Source organism: Molossus molossus, unplaced genomic scaffold, assembly GCF_014108415.1.
Source record: "Molossus molossus isolate mMolMol1 unplaced genomic scaffold, mMolMol1.p scaffold_m16_p_16, whole genome shotgun sequence".
In the NCBI taxonomy this organism is placed as follows: Eukaryota; Metazoa; Chordata; class Mammalia; order Chiroptera; family Molossidae; genus Molossus; species Molossus molossus.
Window position 1 is genome coordinate 63908936 of NW_023425351.1, and position 10547 is coordinate 63919482.

Consider the following 10547-nt stretch of genomic DNA (forward strand, 5'->3'; position numbering starts at 1 on the left):
AGAGGGCTTATTGTATATACAGGCGTAACTGATGCAGATTATTATGGACATATTAAAATTATGATGTCTGTGTTGCAACCTACTAAATTTACAAAAGATCAAAGAATCGCTCAACTGTTGATTTTACCATATGTTAAGGGAAATGCAGCCCCAATAAAGGGAGAGGGAGGATTTGGGAGCACTGAGAAACAAGTCTTTTGATCATTAACTAATGATCAAAGACCTCAATTGAATGTGGAATTTGAAGACAGAACATTAATAATGGGATTAGTGGACACTGGAGCTGATGTGTCTATAATAGCTAATGCTCATTGGCCTAATCATTGGCCTATTAAAAATGTAGAAGCTACATTTGTAGGACTAGAAACTTTGACAGAAATTAGACAAAGTGAACAGGAAATGATATGTTATGGACCTGAGGGACAACAAGCTAGGTTACAACCTTATATTCTAACATAGCCCTTACTTTATGGGGAAGAGATTTGTTGGGACAATGGGGAGCCACTCTTAATATTCCCACTATATCTAAACAAGCTCGTGATATGATGTTACAAATGGGCTGTGACCCTCTTTCTCCACAAAGAGTACAAAACTCAGTAGAAGTAAGACTGCCTTCCGATATAGAGGCAAACCTGTGTAGGTAGAACAGTGGCCCCTTCTCAAGAAAAATTGGAAGCACCACAATTATTAGTAGAAGAACAATTAATTCCAGGACAAACAGAACCTAGCAATAGCCCTTCGAATTCTCCTGTATTATTAAGAAAAAATCTGGAAAGTGGAGAATGTTAACAGATTTAAGGAAAATTAATGAGGTAATTCAGCCTATGGGACCGTTACAGATGCAAGGTCCTAACCCATCTCTGATCCCTAAACATTGGCATATTATTATAATAGATCTCAAAGATTGTTTTTTCACCATTCCTTTACAACCTCAGGATTGTAAAAAATTTGCATTTACTGTACCTTCTTATAACAACCATAAATCTACAAAGAGATATCAGTGGAAAGTATTGCCACAAGGTATGGTAAACAGCCCAACAATTTGTTGAGCAACTTCTTGAACAGATGAGAAAAGATTCCCCAACAGCTCTGTTTTATCATTATATGGATGATATTCTTATTGCACATCCTGACCTAAAACAGTTAAAAGATATATATAGGAAAACTGAGCAAAAATGGACAGTATATGGATTACAAATAGCTAAAGAAAAGGTACAATGGGAAGAGTCGTGGTTATATTTAGGTCAGAAAATTACTGTGCAAAAAATTATTCCTCAGAAAGTAAAAGTAAGAAAAGATTCTTTACAAACTCTGAATAATTATCAGAAGCTACTAGGTGATATTAACTAGCTTAGACCAACTTTAGGCATCCCAACCTATGCACTAACACATTTATTCCAGATATTAGAAGGAGAATCAGCCTTAAACAGTCCCCAAATATTAACAAAAGAAGCTCAAAAAGAACTAGAATGGATTGAACAACACATACAAAAAGCGCAATTACATAGAATTACTAAAGTTGAGAATATACAGTTAATAGTTTTCCGTACTCCTCAATCTCCTACTGGAGAGCTTACTCAAGAAGACAATATAATTGAATAGATATTTTTATCTCATAAAAATACAAAAAGATTAGAAACATATCTGTAAAAGTTAACTCAAGTTATAATAAAAGGTCGATTGAGAATACGTCAATTAATTGGAATAGATCCTCAAATTATAACAGTGCCATTCACAAGCAAGAAGATTAAATAGCTATGGGCATTAGATGAGAATCGGCAAATTAGTTTTAGAGATTTTAACGGTCAAATTACTAACTGTTATCCTAAATCGAAATTATTTCAGTTTTTAAAATGAACTCAATGGATTTTACCTAAATGTATTAGTTTGACTCCTCTTCAAAATGCTGAAACATATTTTACAGATACTAACAAAATGGGAGTTGTTGGATATACTAACGTGATACATATGAAAACAGTTCAAAGTCAATACTCATCGATTCAAAAGGCAGAATTGTTTACTATAATATTGTTGTTAACCAATATATCTAACATTCCCTTAAATATAGTCAATGATTCTCAGTATACAGCTTACACGGTATCTATTATTGAAACAGTAACTATTCCTGAAATACAAAGTGAATTAGGTCAATTATTTCAGCAGCTACAAAATTTAATTCATCATTGAAACAATCCTATATTTATTACTCATATTCGTGCTCATTCTCAGCTTCCAGGTCCTTTAGTTAAGGGTAATGCTGAAATTGATCGTATGATAGGATCAATACAAACTGCTACTAGAGAACATCAGTTGTACCATTCAAATGCAAAAGCATTGAGAAAAACATCATAAAATTACCTGGCAACAAGCTAGACATATTGTACACTCTTGTACAACATGTCAAAAAATTGCCATTCATCACCTGCCAGCAGGTACGAATTCTAGAGGACTTACCAGTAATGAAATATAGCAAATGGATGTTACTCTATTTCCAGAATTTGGAAAACTTAAATACATTCATCATTCAGTTGACACATATTCTAATGTTTCATAGGCCACTGCCTTAGCATCTGAAAAGACAGGCGCCGTCATTACTCATCTATTAGAAGCCTTTTCAGTACTAGGAAAGCCAAAAACTATAAAAACAGACAACAGTCCTGCATATTTATCTAAAACATGTCAGGCTTTTTTGTTACTTACAATATTCATATTACAGGAATACCTTATAATAGCACAGGCCAAGCCATAATAGAAAGAAAAAAATCAAACTTTAAAAAACATACTTTTAAAACAAAAAAGATGAGAATATATGGATACCACAAGGAAAAGATTAATAAATGCTCTGTTCACTTTTCTGACAACCCAGGAGGAGGAGTTTTCTGCAGCACAAAAACACTGGAAAACTGAACCGAAAACACCATTAATGCAACCAGCTTTATATCTAGATGTCCTCACTAATTCTTGGCTCCCAGCAGAAGTAATTCGCTGGGGTCGAGGATATACTTGTATTTCCACAGGTGGTCAGAAGTTGTGGGTTCCTGATAAACATATTAAGAAATTGAGGAAACAAGAGAAGAAGTGGAGAAAATGAAGATTACTGTAGGGGGCACTGCTTACTGTTTTCCTCTACCAGCCAACGTCAGAGCGAACCTGCCAACATGGGGTCAACTTAAGAAGCTGACTCAAGAGAGAGGAAAACTGATGAAGCGTCAAGGAGCTCCGCTTACCCCATCCTCATTATTCTTGGCTATGCTTGCAGTCGTGTCAATGCAGGTAAGCTCTAGTAAAGGAGAAAATTTTACCTATTGGTCATATATCTCTAACCCACCTTTGATGCGAGGCATATCTTGGTTTGAAACCATAACTGTATATACTAATGAAACCGCCTAGATGCCCTGGCCTTTTGATATTTGAGGACCTTTAAAACCGGAAGAGGAAGGAATGATAATGCCTAGTTATACCACAGGAGTCACACATCCTCTTCTATGTATAGGGAAGGACAGCCATTGTTTAACTCCCTGTTTGCAAGCATGGTTATCTATTTGGAGAAATTCCATTAAGAATAATTCAAATAGAAATCTTTTTCTATTAGCAATTCAAAGTTTTAATGGATCACAGACCAAAGACTCAGGAGGGCCTTCTCATCTACCTCCCTGTAACACACCTGCTTTTTCTCAAATGTCTGAATGGGTACATTGGACATTGTGTAAGGGAGAATTTAAGCGAGTTTTAGCTAATACTTCCTATGGAAGTGTCATTGATTGGAGCCCTATTGGCTCCACTTGCTCTAAAGGCTCCGGAGGAGATCTGAGATGGCATAGGAATATATCTTTACATGAAATTTCCACTTCAGCAAACAACTCCATTCAGTGGCATGGAGGAGGATTTTCTAGTCCTAGTCCTCATATTACTGGATACAACCTCACATTTGGAAAATTAGTGCTGCTATGCACTCTTTAATTTCCTTGACTGGAAAAATGTTTAATGTAACTGATCATAACTATACTTTGACTTTTAACCAGAATTTAACCCATTATATTCAATCATGTGTTCGAATACCTTATCTGATTCTTAAAAGAGAGATTACCTGGAATTCCACTACGGGAGAGATCAGTTGTTATAATTGTTCTTTGTATTCCTGTATTAACTCTACCATACAGTTACAGGCAAACAAAGTTTTTATTTCCTAAGAATATGGACAGGGTTGTGGATTCCTGTCTCCCTTGACAGACTGTGGCAAGATAGTCCTGCGATGGGAATGCTTTGGAATCGCCAAGAGACTCTTAAAAAGAAGTAAAATATTTCTGGGACTTTTAATAGCCACGATATTAGCACTCATAGCTATCACAGCGACGGCGGCTACGGCAGGAATAGCTCTGCATAATGGAATTCAGACTGCTGACTATGTGGGTTACCAAGGAGATCAAGGAAGAAATTAAAAACTTCCTGGAAACCAATGAAAATGAACACACAACAACACAAAATCTATGGGACACAGCAAAAGCAGTCCTGAGAGGGAAGTTCATAGCATTACAGGCCTACCTCAAGAAACAAGAAAATTTTCTATGGACTATCTAACCCTACAACTTAAAGATCTAGAAAGTGTGCCCAGGTAGTGTGGCTCAGTGGAATGAATATGGTCCCATGGACTGAGAGGTCTTGGTATGATTCCTGGTCAGGGCACATGCCTGGGTTGCAGGCTTGATCCCCAGTGGGAGGCATGCAGGAGGTAGCTGATTGATGTATCTCTTTCACATCGATGTTTCTGTCTCTCTCTTCCTCTCTAAAAATATCAATAAAAATGATATTTTAAAAGAGTCTTTTAAAAAAAGAACTAGAAAGTGAACAAAAAGAAAAAAACCAAAATAGAAGGAAAGAAATAATAAGCCCTGGCTGGTTTGGCTCAGTGGTAGAGCATCAGCCCATGGGCCAATGAGTCTCAGGTTCGATTCTGGCCAAGGGCGTGTACCTCAGTTGCGGTTTGTTCCCAGCCCTGGTTGGGGTCATGCAAGAGGCAGCCAGTCGATGTGTCCCTCTCACATCTATGTTTCTTTCTCTTTCCCTTTCTCCCTCCCACTCTATCCACAGATAAACAGAAAAATACCCTTGGGTGAGGATTATAAAAAAAAAAAAAAGAAATAATAAAGGTCAGAGTGGAAATAAATGACAGAGATTAAAAAGAAAATTCAAAAAATCAATGAAAGAAAGCTTGTTCTTTGAAAACATAAACAAGATTGATGAACCTTAAGTTAGACTCACCAAGAAACAAAGAGAGAGACCCAAATAAAATCAAGAATGAAAGAGAAGCAACAACTGACACCACAGAAAATCAAAGGACTGTTAAAAAATACTATGAACAATTATACACCAAAAAATTGTAAAACCTATGTGAAATAGACAAATTCCTAGATTCACACAGTCTCCCAAAACTGAACCGGGAAGACTCAGAAAACTTGAAAAGACTAATAACAACTAAGGAAATTGAAGCTGTAATCAATAAACTCCCAGCAGCCCTGGATGGTTTGGCTCAGTGGTTAGAGTGTTGGCCTGCGGACCGAAGAGTTGTGGGTTTGATTCTGGTCAAGGGCATGTACCTTGGCTGTGGTTCAGTCCTTGGCTCTGGTCGGGGTCATGTGGGAGGCAACCAATCGATGTTTCTCTCTCTCTCTCTCTCTCTCTCTCTCTCTCTCTCTCTCTCTCCTTCACCCCTCCCACTCTATCTGAAGATAAATGGAAAAATATCCTTGGGTGGGGATTAAATAAATAAATACATACATAAATAAATAAAAAACTCCCAGCAAACAAAAGCCCTGGTCCAGACGGCTTCACAGGGGAGTTTTACCGAACATTCAAAGAAGAACTAATACCTATTCTCCTCAAACTATTCCAAAAAATTCAAGAGGAAGGAAGACTTCCAAGCTCTTTATATGAGGCCAGCATAATCCTAATTCCAAAAGCAGATAAAGCCACTACAACGAAAGAAAACTACAGGCCAATATCCCTGATGAAGATAGATGACAAAATCCTCAACAAAATACTAGCAAATCAGATCCAGCAATAAAAAAATTATTCACCATGACCAATTGAGATTCATCCCAGAGATGCAAGGCTGGTACAATATTTGCAAATCAGTAAATGTGATACATCACATAAACAAAATGAAAGATAAAAAATCATATGATCATATCAGTAGATACTTAAAAAGCATTTGACAAAATCCAGCACTCATTTCTGATAAAAACACTCAGCAAAGTGGGAATAGAGGGATCATATCTTAACATAATAAAGGCCATATATGGCAAACCTACAGCCAACATCATACTCAATGGGCAGAAACTGAAAGCATTTCCCTTAAGAACAGAAACAAGACAGGGATGTCCACTTCCACCATTTTTATACAATATAGTACTAGAAGTCTCAGCCACAGTGATTAGACAAGAAGAAAAAATAAAAGGCATTCAAATTGGAAGGGAGAAAGTGAAACTGTCATTATTTGCAGATGATAATATATTGTACACAGAAATCCTAAAGAAGCCATCAAAAATCTACTAGCTTTAATAAAGTAATTTGACAAAGTAGCAGGATACAAAATTAACATTCAGAAATTGATGGCATTCTTATACACCAATAATGAACACTCAGAAAGGGAAACTAAAACAATCCCATTTACCATTACAACAAAAAAAATAAAGATACCTAGGAATAAATTTAACCCAGGTGGTAAAAGACATGTTCTCAGACAACTGCAGGACATTCAAAAAGGAAATAGAGGAAGATATATAAAATTGGAAGCATAAACCATGTTCATGGATTGGAAGAATCAACATCATTAAAATGGTCATAATACCCAAAGGAATATATAGATTCAATGCAATCCCTAAAAAGTACCAACATCATATTTCATAGATGTAGAACAAATACTCCAAAAGTTTATACCTAACCAAAAAAGACCACTTATAGCCACAGCAATATTGAAAAAGAAGAAAAAAGTTGCAGGGATCGCAATACTGGATATCAGGTTATACTACAAAGCCATTGTAATCAAAACAGCCTGGTACTGGCACAAGAACAGGCATCAATGGAACAGAATAGAGGGCCCAGAAATTGACCCAAGACATTATGTGCAATTAATATTTGACAAATGAGGCAAGAGTATACAATGGAGAAAATACAGTCTTTTTAATAAATGGTATTGGGAAAATTGGACAGGTACATGCGAAAAAAGAAAAAGAAAAGAAACTAAACCAACTTACACCTTATACAAGAATAAACTCAAAATGGATAAAAGGCTTAAATGTAAGTTGTGAAACCATAAAAATCCTAGAAGAAAATGTAGGCAGCAAAACCTCAGACATCACATGTAGCAGAATTCTCACTGATATATCACCTAGGACAAGGAATCAAAGGAAAAAATTAATGAACGAGACTACATCAAACTAAACAGTTTCTGCATGGCAAAAGAAACTAGCATCAAAATGGAAAGGGAACCCATGGGAGAACATATTTGCCAATGATACATCAGTTAAGGGGTTAATATCCAAAATATATAGAGTACTCATACAACTCAACAAAAGGAAGACAAACAATCCCATTAGAAAGTGGGCAGAGGACCTGAATAGACACTTCAAACAGGATGTACAAATGGCCAAGAGACCATTGAAAAAATGCTCAATGTCACTAATCATTAGAGAGGCGCAAATTAAAACAACTATGAGATATCCCCTCACACCTGCCAGAATGGCTGACATTAACAAATCTTCAAACAACAAATGCTGGTGAGGATGTGGAGAAAAGGGGACTCTAGTACACTGCTGGTGGGAATGCAGACTGGTACAGCCACTATAAAAACAATATGGTGTTTCCTCAAAAAGTTAAAAATAGAACTGCCATGTGACCCAGTGATCCCACTTATAGGATATATCCTAAGAAGCCTGAAACACCAAAAGAATATATGCAACCCTGTGTTCATAATAGCACTATTTATAATAGCTAAGATTTGGAAACAGCTCAAGTGTCCATCAGTAGATGAATGGATAAAAAAGCGGTGGTATATCTATATAACGGAATACTATGCAGCTATAAGAAAGAAAGATATGTTACCCTTTGAGATGACATGGAGGGACCTGGAGAGTATTACCCTTAGCAAAATAAGCCAGTCAGAGAATGTCAAGTATCACATAATCTCACTTATATGTGGAATATCATGAACAAAATAAGCTGTTGATCAAAATAGATCCAGAGACATGGAAGTAGGGAACAGACTGACAAACCTCAGAGGGAAGGGGGGTGGGAGGGTTGGGAAGAGACAAACCAAAGAACTTATATTCATATATGCATAACCAATGGATACAGACAATAGTTTGGGGAAAGTAGGAGGGGGATGGAACCAGGGATGAGGGGGGTTAATTGGGGGGAAAAGGAGGGACATATGTAATATGTTTGATAATAAAGATTAAAAAGAAAAACAAAATGATTTGTTCCATGCTTCCTTAAACTTAGCAAAGGATCTGGTACAGGATTGCAAGGAACTTTAGGTTTTGTGAAGATATATACCTCTCTCCCTAGAGGGTGACTGACTTTTGACTTGTCCAAGGTCACAGAGCTGGTTAATGGCAGCCAGAATGTAGGTCTCCTGATTCTAGTCACCCAGTCTTCCTACTACACCATTGTCATTCATTATTCATTCATTACATTTTTATGGAGGATAAATTAAGTGCAAAGCATTGAGGTAGGTGCTGTGGGTGATTCTGACTTATCAGACACAAATCCTTTCCTCACGGAACATGGGGACTAGTGGGATGATGAGACTTAATCATAATTGTCCAGTAAGAGATTCAAACAAGAAGACTTGGTGGAAAAACAAGGAGACAGTTCAGCTGTGCTCCAAATGGCAGAAAGGATTTGTACAGAAGGCATAGAGTTTAAAGCAGCGCTGGCCGGTTTGGCTCAGCGGTTGGAGCGTTGGCCTGTGAACCAGAGAGTCCAGGTTCGGTTCCCACTAGGGGCAGGTACCACCAAAAAAAAAAAAAAAAAAAAGTAGACTGTCCAGGGTTAAATAGTGGGTGAGCAAAGGTCTCAGTGAATTCTAGGGAAGTTTTGCCCTTTCATAACAAGGGCCATCTCTCACCCTGACTCTTGCACACTTCTGTTCTTGTTACCATGCTTGTCCAGAACACAATTCATGTTGAACTTCCCTGGAGGCCTTATCTGAGTCCCTCCAGGCCAGGAAAGGCCTGTCTCCTGTTTCCATGGTTCCTTGCTCATTCACTATCTCAGGGCACTTATGACACCTCTCTTTGTTTTACTTCTGTGCACCTGTTGTGCATTGGTTTGTTATGATTTCAAAAGAACTTGCTTATGACTTAAGTGAAGTGGCTTTGGCTCATGGGTGAATTTTTTTTTTTTTTTTTTATCCTCACCCGAGGACATTTTTCCATTTTTTGTTCAGGTAGAGTGGGAGGGAGAGAGAGGAACAGAGGGAGAGAGAGGAACAGAGAGAGAGAGAGAAACATCGATGTGAAAGGAACACATCGAGTGGCTGCCACCCGCACAACCGCACAACCGACCAGGGCCGGGGACAAACTGCAACCGAGGTACGTGCCCTTAGCGGGAACCAAACCCGGGTCTCTCAGGACCGCAGGCCGACGCTCTAACCGCTGAGCCAAACCGGCCAGGGCTCATGGGTGAATTTTATTTAAATTCAGGAAGCTGTGCCAGGATGTCATTGATACCTGTTAATTGGCATCACTGGGGCCTTATCTATAAGAACATGTGGAGGAGAGATAATCATGATACAGTTTTGTGTGTGTGTGTGTGTGTGATTTAAAACAACATTAAGTTTATTATCTTACAGTTCTAGAGGTTTAGAAGTCCAAAGTGGGCCTCACTGGGCTAAAATCTAGGAGTCAACAGAGCTGCATTCTTCTTTAGACCCTATGGGAGCCTTTTTAAGCTTGTAGAGTCCTCATACATTCCTTGGCTCCTGGCCCTCTTCCTGTAACTTCGAAGCCAGCATTGTCAGGCCCAATTCTTGTGACGGGGCTGTCTCTCTGGTCCTCACTCTTCTGACTCCTTCTTTCACTTGTAAGGACCTTTATGATTACACTGGGCCACTCAGATACTCCAAATGTGATGGATATTTAAACTTTAAATACCAAGAATTTGTGAGGACTTACTGAGAGTGTCTGGTCTGGCAAAGCTACTCTTTGATGCTCTATCTAAATAGCTCTCTAAAGATCTTGAGACACTTGCTCCATCCAGGCCGTGGTCAGGCTACCCTTGGTTGGCTGTGGCAGTGGTGTTAAACTGGGCAGCAGTGTCAGGAAGGAAGGGACATCTATTCCTGCCTTGGCGAGGCTATATTCTTTGTAGGCAGTGGTGTATACTGTACACAGGTCCCTGGAATAACCTTAGGAGCAGCTCACCTTGCCTGCCAACACCGGTGCCATGGCCTGCTGGCTATCTGCCCCAGTATGGAGAGGGACCTAAGGCGGCAGCTGATATCCAGCTTTTAGTTGGAAGAACTGACTCTACAGAGAACAAACTTG